Below are 10,112 nucleotides of genomic sequence, written 5' to 3'. Positions count from 1 at the left end.
TAAACCTACATAATCTAAATAAGTTAGATGAGTGTGAAAACTAATGACATTCCATTCCTAGAACCCAGCACAAATAGGTAAGGGAGAAAACATCCCTTTAATAAAGAACCAAACTTTTAAGCTTGGAAAATAAAAATACATTTAGTGGTAAGATTACAATGAGAAAAGTCTATTCTAATTTCCAGGAAATTTGCAGTCTACAGTACACGGTTTAAAACATTCCCCGGTATATATTTGTTAGATTTCTCAATAAGCTTTGCAAAGTCCTATTGCAGTGTTTCTCAACCTTGGCAACTTGAAGATGTCCGGATTTCAACTCCCAGAATCCCCCAGCCAGCATTTGCTGGCTGGGGAATTCTGGGAGTTGAAGTCCGGACATCTTCAAGTTACCAAGGTTGAGAAACACTGTCCTATTGCAAGGGAAGACCACCAGAGGGAGCTACAGGCTCCCCAAAGTCAGAATGGCTTTTTAAAAATACAACATTCTGCTTTTTTTTAACTTTATCTATACAAAATTCTCTCACTTTTAGGCCGGGTGTTTTAAATAATAGTTTGTTGAAAAGCCGTTTAGGAGTTTATCATTCATGCCATGCCATGCCATTAACCACGATTAAAGAACCATAATTTTCATTCAGCCAAAGGGCAAGGAAATAGCATTATAGCTAGCACAGAACTGCCTCACTCCAAACTGTAATTTTTGTAATAGTTTAATTTTTATCCTTTCATGTATTTAATAATCCAGGTTGTTGCGATGGGAAAAGAGAGAAAAAGGGAGCCACTACATATGCTGCATCGAATTCCTGAATGAAATGCAAGCTTTAAGTCTAAGGCAAGTTAATTGTTATCCTGATTGTCCCACCATCCGTTACTATACGATATGATGGGTCCGTCTGTGTAGGTAGGAGAAGGAGGGGCAGAACCAGAGTTGAAATGATTTCCCTGGTGCCCTTCGATCTTATTTATTGATTAGAACAAAAGGAGCGAGGGAAGCCCCCCTCCCCCAGGAGAAAGAAATATTTTGAGAAATGTTTTTTTAAAAAGGCAGAATATTACATTTCCCTAAAGGAGAAATGGAGAAACGTGTTTTTGAGTAGCCTCCCCGGTCTTTCTTAATAACCCACAGCAGATGCTGGCATGTAAGGAGATAAAAGAGCTTATTGAAAGAGGAAGCCGACTGTCTAGATGGCTCCATTCATAAGCGAAAGCAAACACCACAGGCAGGAACTCATTCAAGACAGGATATTTCTAAATGCCTCGCAGCAAAGCTTGACAAGCCGGCAAAAGCAGAAGGGTAGGATTAGAACACGCAGCCCCTCACCCAAGATCCAGCACTGAACGAAAGCCGTTAAACCAGAATAAGAATTGCCCAATAGCCTTTCATAACACAAAGCTCCTTCATTGCACTAATTGAACCAGATGGATTTTCTTGCCAACAGGAGATAATATTCAAATAATGAACGAACAATTGCAGAGCCCAGCTGAGGTTGGACTCTGTGTGTTTAAAGTCCCTTGCAGGTAATTATTCTTCGTTCCCTTCCTCTATCATCTGGAAATGCTCTGGTTGCATCCGTAGGTCAAGTATTTCATTGTTAATTGTCAGATAGCAAATAACCCAGCAAACATTTCCAGCCATCAAAAGCGGATGCATTTTAGCTGGTCCTCATTTTGTCAACTCAAAAGCTTCCACGGAGAACAACTATCGAGAATTTCAAGCCGGAACAGAGAGTCAGATTTGCAAATACTTTTGCTATGTTTAGCCGTGAAACAATCGTGGAGTAAATTAGTTTCCAGGGTAACCGATTTGTTTCCCTAATTTGGCGAGACCCCAAATATAAGACGGGAGCATCGTGGGAATCATAAGAATCTTAATTGTGTTGCTCCACGCAAGTTAACGCAGAGCGTTGCTGGCTTTGTAAAAAAGACATTTATCATCGCTTGCCTTTGGAGAGCCCCCCACTATAAATATGCTAAGCAAGATATCGCGTTATCGATTTCTCAATAAATGCACGGCCATAAATATTTAATGGGCATCAAGAAGAAGTCCTGGCAAGCGTGTCAACTTTTATTTTCTTGACATTTTCACGGAATGCATTAACGCCTCGCTCTCAGTGCCACGTGGTCCAATCTTTGACTGGGAAGATGTTGTCATTATGTAAAACTCAGAAGGCTGGGAGAAGCCCCCCCTGCAAATATATTTTGTTCCTTACACTGTTTTCCCTTAAAACATCCACCGTGGTTTGAGAATCGGTATCTCCGTTAGGTAACTGTTCTGTCCCCCCTTCTCCGCTCATTCAAAGACGACAGTCAGACAGACTTAAAAGGAAAGAACTTTATCAGTCCTCGGCTCAGACTGGCTGCGGGCCCCAAAATAAACATAAATAAAGTCTCTGGCAAGAAGATAACAGAATGCAAAAACAAAGATCTCTTACAAAGCAAATCACTTCTCCAAGTGCCTCTTTGAATCAGGGTTACAGAAAGCGAATCACTTATCCAAGTGTCTCTCACAAACAAACCACGACCGATGAACGATGAACGTTGACTCCTGCAACCAGGGCGTGGCACCATCCGTCCTTTTATCTCCAGAAGACGCCACTAACGAGCCCCAGCTGCATTGTTAATCTTGCATCCCGACTCAACTCACAGCAAACTTCTGCTGAGTCACAACAGGTAACTGACAGTCAAGCTGAAAGCAAGTTAATCAACCCTAAAATTAGCAACCTTCCACAAACCCCCAAATACGTTATCTGCACCTAATCCACATATCAAAGGTTAAGGTCTGCAACAGTGGTGGGTTCCGGGCAGTATGGCCCGCTACGGGAGTAGCCAGGAGCAGCGGCCACCCCTACGGGTAGGGCGGCTCATTTGGCCTGCCCGCCTGCATTCCATAGCTTTTTATAACGCATCCAGCCAATTGCACACACGCGCACTGCCTGCACGACTACCGCCAAGGAGCTGGGTGTCTCAGGGCGGTGGTGTGTGCATGCGCGCAGAATGCGCGTCCCCAACCAGGATGCCCAGCCCTGTGTGCAGCAAACACGGAGTTAATTAAATTAGGTCCCCCAGAGGAGCTGCATGTTCACAGGAATAAACATGTCTAGGCAACCCTACACACACACACACACCCTTCAAGTGTCACCTGAGAATCAACACCTAGGCAAGCTCCCCCTGTAAAATTCTGGTGCTGTATCCCATTTCTCTGCAGTCTACCCTTAAAAGCACATTGTTTTGCTTTTAGGAATGAATATTTCTTCTTTCCTCACAGCTGTCTGGATCTCGCTTTTATTTATCCTTGCGCAGCCCCTGCTGCAGATGGGACCCCAAATTATTCTTCTGACCAGGCCAAGCTTCGAATTGCTGTGTTTCCCCGAAAAAGAAGACCTAATGCGTCTTTTGGAACAAAAAATAATATAAGACCAGGTCTTATTTTGGGGGAAAATATGGTGGAAAAGAAAAAACCAAAATCAAAAAGTCTTTTTTTAAAACCCTTTCCTTGTGTTTGTTAGTGTAGAACAGAAGTCCCCAAACTTAGCAACTTTAGCAACTCTGCTGGCTGGAGAATTCTGGGAGTTGAAGTCCACAAGTCTTAAAGTTGCTAAGTTTGGGAACCTCTGGTGTAGAAAAACGATTTTGCAGTTTTATTCAGGGAAGAAGGCTCTGCTGAGATTGGAGCACATATGAGGGGGAAAAACATGAAATCTAGGCAGAATTTATGATCCTTACAAATTACTTGGGTATTGTTATATTTTGCGAATATGTCAATAGCCAATAAAATTCGCATAAAACGGTTGGATAACCGGCTTCTGATAAATAGGGAGGAACAACCTGAAGCCACTTTGAATGTTCAAAAATTCAATACTAGATAAATAAACAGGTAGGCTTCAACTCAAGCCCAAAATGGAAGCTGGAATTTCCATTGATAAGCAAGACAACTTTCCTTTGCCACAGTTGTTAAGTGAATCACACAGTCATTAAGCGAATCGGGCATCTTCCGTTGAATTTGCTTCTCAGATGCCAGCTGGGAAGGTCAGAAATGGGGATGACTGTGACCCCCATCAGCTGTCGTAAATACACTTCAATTGTCAAAATTTGCCCAAATTTTGACCACGTGACGATGAGGATGCTGAAAAGATTGTAATTCTGAGGACCGAACCTTTTTTTCCAGTGGCTGAACAAATGATTGTAGTACCAATGAAGTAAAAAACCCCAAAGTTTGTAAGTCGTAAACCTACAGCTAAAAGTTGCAAAGTTTAAAAAAAATACATTACAATTGTAATTGCTTATTATTTCATGCCCCGAGCGATCTATTTTTATTCAGTTTTCTGAAAGCGTTTTCTTTCCTTATTTTACTTCTCATTTAGATCTGAGTCCTCCCTCCCCTGTCTAATTTTGAGGGGGCCACTTGGCCAGAATTATACTTCCCTCCTCATTCTTCTGCTATCCATTAGATGGTGCTGGTATATCATATAACTCAAGAGTTAGTTTGTAAGTTGCTCATAAATTAAAAAATAAAGGGCAATTTGAACTTTTAAACAACTTACAGTTGATGTCTTAATGTTCTTCGTAGCATAGGATCCCTGGTCTGTTTTCCAGATTTTCTTAAATCGCTCACTACTACTACTTTGGGCAATAAGACACAAATTTTGCTCCTTTTCATCTTCAGGAATGATTCGCTCCTTACAAATCAAAAACAAACATTCAAAAAATACCGATGGGATGTTAGGTTTTAAACTATAGGGAGCTTCAAACTGAAAGTAAACAGAGTTAAAATGAAGAATCCTGCAATGAAAAAAACTCTGGAAGGATGGATAACACCCTAAATTTGAATTGATTCGTTTTTGGCCTGGTTTGACTCTGAAATGAGTCTGGGTAGCCAACGATAAAGTGAAAAGGAATGAACATTAAATAACACAATACAACATAAATCAGCAAGAGGGAAAACTCCTGCAAAACGTATCCCACAAGGTGCTTTAACTACCGTGGCTTGGAAGAACAGCCAAGTACCGATAAAATATTTGCAGCTCAGGGTTGAGCGGTGGGGTCCTTGGTGCTCTCTGAGCTTGGCGGTTTTCTTGCAGACGTTTCATGACCCAACTAGGGAACATCATCAGTGCTAGAAGGGAATTGGGATTACAGAGATTACAGAGAGGAGGAGGAGGAGGAGGAGGAGGACTGTGGGGTCCTTGGTGCTCTCTGAGCCTGGTTGTTTTCTTGCAGATATTTCATTACCCAACTGGGTAACATCTTCAGTATTAGAAGGGGGAGAAGAAGGAGGAGGAGGAGGAGGAGGAAGACTGTGGGGTCCTTGGTGCTCTCTGAGCTTGGTGGTTTTCTCGCAGACGTTTCGTGACCCAACTCTGGAAGAACTTCAGTGCCAGAAGGAGGCCCTTGCAATGTAGTCCCTTCCATAAAACATTGCATTATTGAAAATCATTTCTCTTTCTTGCAAAAAAAAGCACGAAAGGAAGGAAGAGGAGGAGGAGGACTTGGTGCTCTCTCAGCTTGGTGGTTTTCTTGGAGACATTTCGTGACCCAACTGGGGAACATCTTCAATACTGGAGAGGAATGGAGTTTGTGGAGAGGAGGAGGGGAGGGGAAACTGTGGGGTCCTTGGTGCTCTCTGATTCTTGGCTGTTTTCTTACAGACTTTTCTTCTTCTCGGTCAGATCCAATTTGAAGTGAGCTGTTTTGCCAACTCTTTCTCCTGGGGGCTGCTTAGCTCCAGCAACTGCTTCCTGTTGGGGCCCTAAAGAGCCTGGGCGGGCAGGTAAGGAATGGTGAGTAGAGATTGGCAAGTCGCCCATTCTCCTATTGGTATCTTATGAATTACCACGTTGTTTGTATCTTACGATTTATGATGGCGTCTTATGATTTGTGATCTATGACGCATCACTTTGTTGTTGATATGTACACAATTCCTTGTGTGTCCAATCACACTTCGCCGATCAAGAATATTTCGACATTCCAATTACCAACGCAGAGATTCCTTGGGGTTGATATAGTAAAATAACACGCAGGATAAGCGGTTTCCATACTCCTACTTCTGCATTGGATCTTCGTATGGGATCCTCGAATATCTACCCTGTAATAGGTTAACAAAGCAAAGCAAAATATTATGGCTGGCCAGGAAAAAAATGTTTTCTTTAAATATCATCTTTCTCGCTGGCTTCTGGCTTTTCCAGCGATCTTCACTTTTAACTTAATGCAAAACATTTTAATCTCTCGAGTAAGACATTACCTCTAATGAGCACTTCAGTAAGAGCACAGAACATTAGCTTGATTAAAGGAGGGACCCGACCTCAAACAACATTAAGAGCAGATAGCAGGAACTTGCTAATCTTGTCGGAGTTACTACTCACTCGAATGGTTATAGGCTAGAGTGGAGAATGGCCGTCGGGTCTTGGAAGAAGTCAACAGTGGCCAAGAAAACTGTGTCCTTCGGGTTCTCAGAAGGGGTCACCGACAAATGCGCGATAGACATATGCACGCTGACAAAACCGCGACGGACAAATGAGCGACGTCAAAATCGCTAATTGATTTTCAACACTAGCGCACCGAGAAATGCGCGACGACAAAATCGCGCCATCAACAAACTATAGACAAACTATAACCCTAACCCTAACAGTATATTTTTTTGATTTTATTGTGCTTGTCATCGCACTTTTGTCGTCGCAATTTTATTGTCGCGAATTTGTCGTCGCGATTTTGAGGTCGCATTTTAATCGACCCTCTCTAAGCGGTTTACAGAGTCAGCATATCGCCCCCACAGTCCGGGTCCTCATTTCACCCACCTCGGAAGGACGGAAGGCTGAGTCAACCTTGAGCCGGTGAGATTTGAACAGCCAAACTGCAGAACTAGCAGTCAGCTGAAGTAGCCTGCAGTGCTGCATTTAACCACTGCGCCCACCTTGGCTCATCAAGTTACGACGTCATTGGAAAAAAGGGACAGGACCAATTTTCACACTGAAAAATTGCACCCGATCAATGTTCGGACGCTGGGCCCCTGACTCATACAGGTAGTCCTCAACCTACGACCGCAATTGAGCCCAACCTTCATGTTGCTAAGTGAGACATTTGTTAAGTGGGTTTTGCCCCATTTTATGACTTTTCTTCCCACATTTGTTAAGTGAGTCATGGTGAAGTTAGTAACACCGTCGTTAAGTGAATCTGGCTTCAAAGATGCCGCCGAAGGGGCTCACGTGACCCCGGGACACTGCAACCGTCACACGTACATGCCAGTTGCCATGCCTCTGAATTATGATCATGCGACCACAGGGATGCTGAAGCGGTCATAAGTGTGAAAAATGGTCATAGGTCCCTCCTTTTGGTGCCATTGTATCTTCAAACGGTCACTAAGTGTAGGTCAAGCATGACTTGTACTTATGACGGTCAGAGTGTCTGGATTTGGGGGGGGTGTCACACAATCCCCTTTTGCGATCTTCTGACCAGCCAAGACAGATTCACTCAACAATCGCATTGCTAACTGATTCACTTAACAACGGTGGCCAAGAAAGCTTATGAAACGGGGCAAATTCCTTAAGGCACGCTCTCGTTTAGCAACAGAGATCGTGGGGTCATAAATTGAGGACTAGGAGAGCATTTGTGCAACTGCGGTTGTGTTTGTGAGACGCACCGAGACCCTCCGGGAACTTCTGGCCCCTCCTCAGCCGAGGGAGCCCGGAGAAGGGGGTGTGCATTGCCTTCTAAGGCCAGCCATATATGTCACCCAGCCTTGTCAAAGGCCTATGAATATGCAATGAGGATTTTAATGTATTGTAATCAAGCCAGCCATTTCCGCAGAGAAATATTAAACACGTTGTCAGCCCCTTACTTTAAATGCATCGTTTTGCCCATGAAGTGACCTTAGGTAATTTTAAAGAGTGTGTGTGTGTGTGTGTGTGTTTGTGTGTGTCTTCTGTTCTCAGTTTCCATCGAATAAATCCTGATAGAGACCCACGTCTTATTCACAAAGGATCCGGTGGGTTTCTAATGAAATCAGGGTTTTAAGCCACGGATTTGAGTTTTGAATTTTGAATTAACATTCAAAGAAAAAAATGCAGAGAGACGGCTGGAGCTTCAAACTCAAAATGCACTTTTTAATCCCCCCCCCCACGAGAATATTTATTTCTTTTCTTTTAGAAGCAATGGGATTATTCCTGTTGCACCAACAACATTGCTTCTGTTTACATAGATACGTACAGACAGAAAAAAGGTTTTCTTGATTGTTTTTTCTAACGAGGGGGCTGGTTTTTTTTTTAATCCCTCATTTCTCAAGGAGGAGGGGAGAGTCTTAACGGTCAGTGAAATGCATTTTGCCCCGATAGTTTGGCAATTTTGCATTTAGCCCCGGAGACCAGTTATTTTTACATATTTCATGAACTCGCTGAAAGCCTCTGTATTATTTGGTGCTATTTAAGTATTCTTAATTGTACGAGACTTCCTGAAAACACACCTATTAATAATACATTCTGGCAGCACCAGAGAATGGTTTCTAATTTGAAAAACAGTAATGTTGTAATTATTAAAGACTTATTTATTGACTGTATATGGTATGTACAAAGAGTAATCTTTCCGACTCTCCCTTCAAAGGCATAAATTTTCCATTCTGTACAGACAGATATGGATAAATGCTGGGGAGATGTGTTCTCGTTTATAAGAGTGCTGGGTAAATGTCACCCGAGGAATCCCAGCAGACGAGGTTTCAGCGCCCGAACTGATCTCAGCTGCCCCCTTCCCACAATGGCCTCAAGAGATGGGAAAGTACTTCCATTTGTTCCAATGGCTCTGAGCTGGCAGAGAAGGAGGAGGAGAAGAAGGAAGGAGGAAAGAACAAGAAGCAGAAGAAAGGGGAAGAAGAACAAGAAGGGAGGAGAAGAAAAAGAAGAACAAGAAGAAAGAGGGAGGAGGAGGAGAACAACGAGAGGAACAAGAAGGAGGAGGAGAAAGAGAAGGAGAAGGAGGAGCAGCTTAATTTATTTAATCATTGCAGTGGATATTTAGGTGTTCCCATCATATTGAGGAGGAGAAGAAGAGGAAGAAAAAGAATTAGGAGGAGGAGGAAGAGGAGGAGCTGTTTAATTTATTTAATCAATGCAGTGAATATTTTAGGGTGTTCCCATCATATTGAGGAGGAGAAAGAGGAGGAAGAAGAAGAAGGAGGAGGAGGAGGAGGAGAAGAAGAAGAGGCTGTTTAATTATTTAATCATTGCAGTGGCTATTTAGGTGTTCCCATTATGCTGCCTCTTACTATCCAAAGGGTTTTAGACTTGTTTGATCTAAACAGCCTAAAAGACACAAAAAGTATAAGTGAGACAGTTTCTGGCAGTGGTTGATCCCACGGAGATATTACCAAGCTTTGTGAGCTGTGTATTATTTCTAAAAAAATAATAAAATAAATAAAGTTCTTAATAGGGGAAATGCATCTATTTTAGGAACATAACGCTATAATGAGATTAAATTTGATCAACTGTTGGAGCTTCTAAAAAGGATCGAGTTTGCTGAAATTTCCCTTCATCCTTATCTGAGCCACTATCAGGCCTGGTAAATATACAATTTGTGTGGATGTGTAAATAGGTGCAGCAGCTGTGGAAGACAGTGTGGGAAAATTTCCAGACAGGAATATTATATTCTAAAACAGCTGAGGGAGTCTTACCCAACATCTGTGAATAATTAAACCGCTACCTTTTAACTAATTAGAGCGACAGATTTTCATTGTATTAATACAGGGCAAATTGTGCAATTCTTGAGTTGTCTTGAGTGCGACTGTAAAAACTACAAACAAACACGCCAACTGGGGAAATACGCTTCTCTGCTCTGCTCTTTTCCTGGGTTAAATTTTAAGAGACGATTGCCCGTACCACGTACACCAAGAGCATCTTTAAAAATAAAATTAAAAAACGAACTTTTTACAGCAACTTTTTCAAATACGTCATGAAACCAAGACCATATTTTTGCCCTCTGGTTGAAAGGTAAGCTTTGGATTTTGACCACTGCCCAGCATCCAAAGGTGGAACAGCAAAATGAATCTGCACGCACATTCTCCCGGTTTTTAATGGATATGGTTTGGTGTGGTGTGTGTGTAAAAACAGGGGAGGAATTCAATCTCATAATTTCAG

Source organism: Thamnophis elegans, chromosome 11 (assembly GCF_009769535.1).
Source record: "Thamnophis elegans isolate rThaEle1 chromosome 11, rThaEle1.pri, whole genome shotgun sequence".
NCBI classification, from domain to species: Eukaryota; Metazoa; Chordata; class Lepidosauria; order Squamata; family Colubridae; genus Thamnophis; species Thamnophis elegans.
This window is presented reverse-complemented; position numbering follows the sequence as displayed.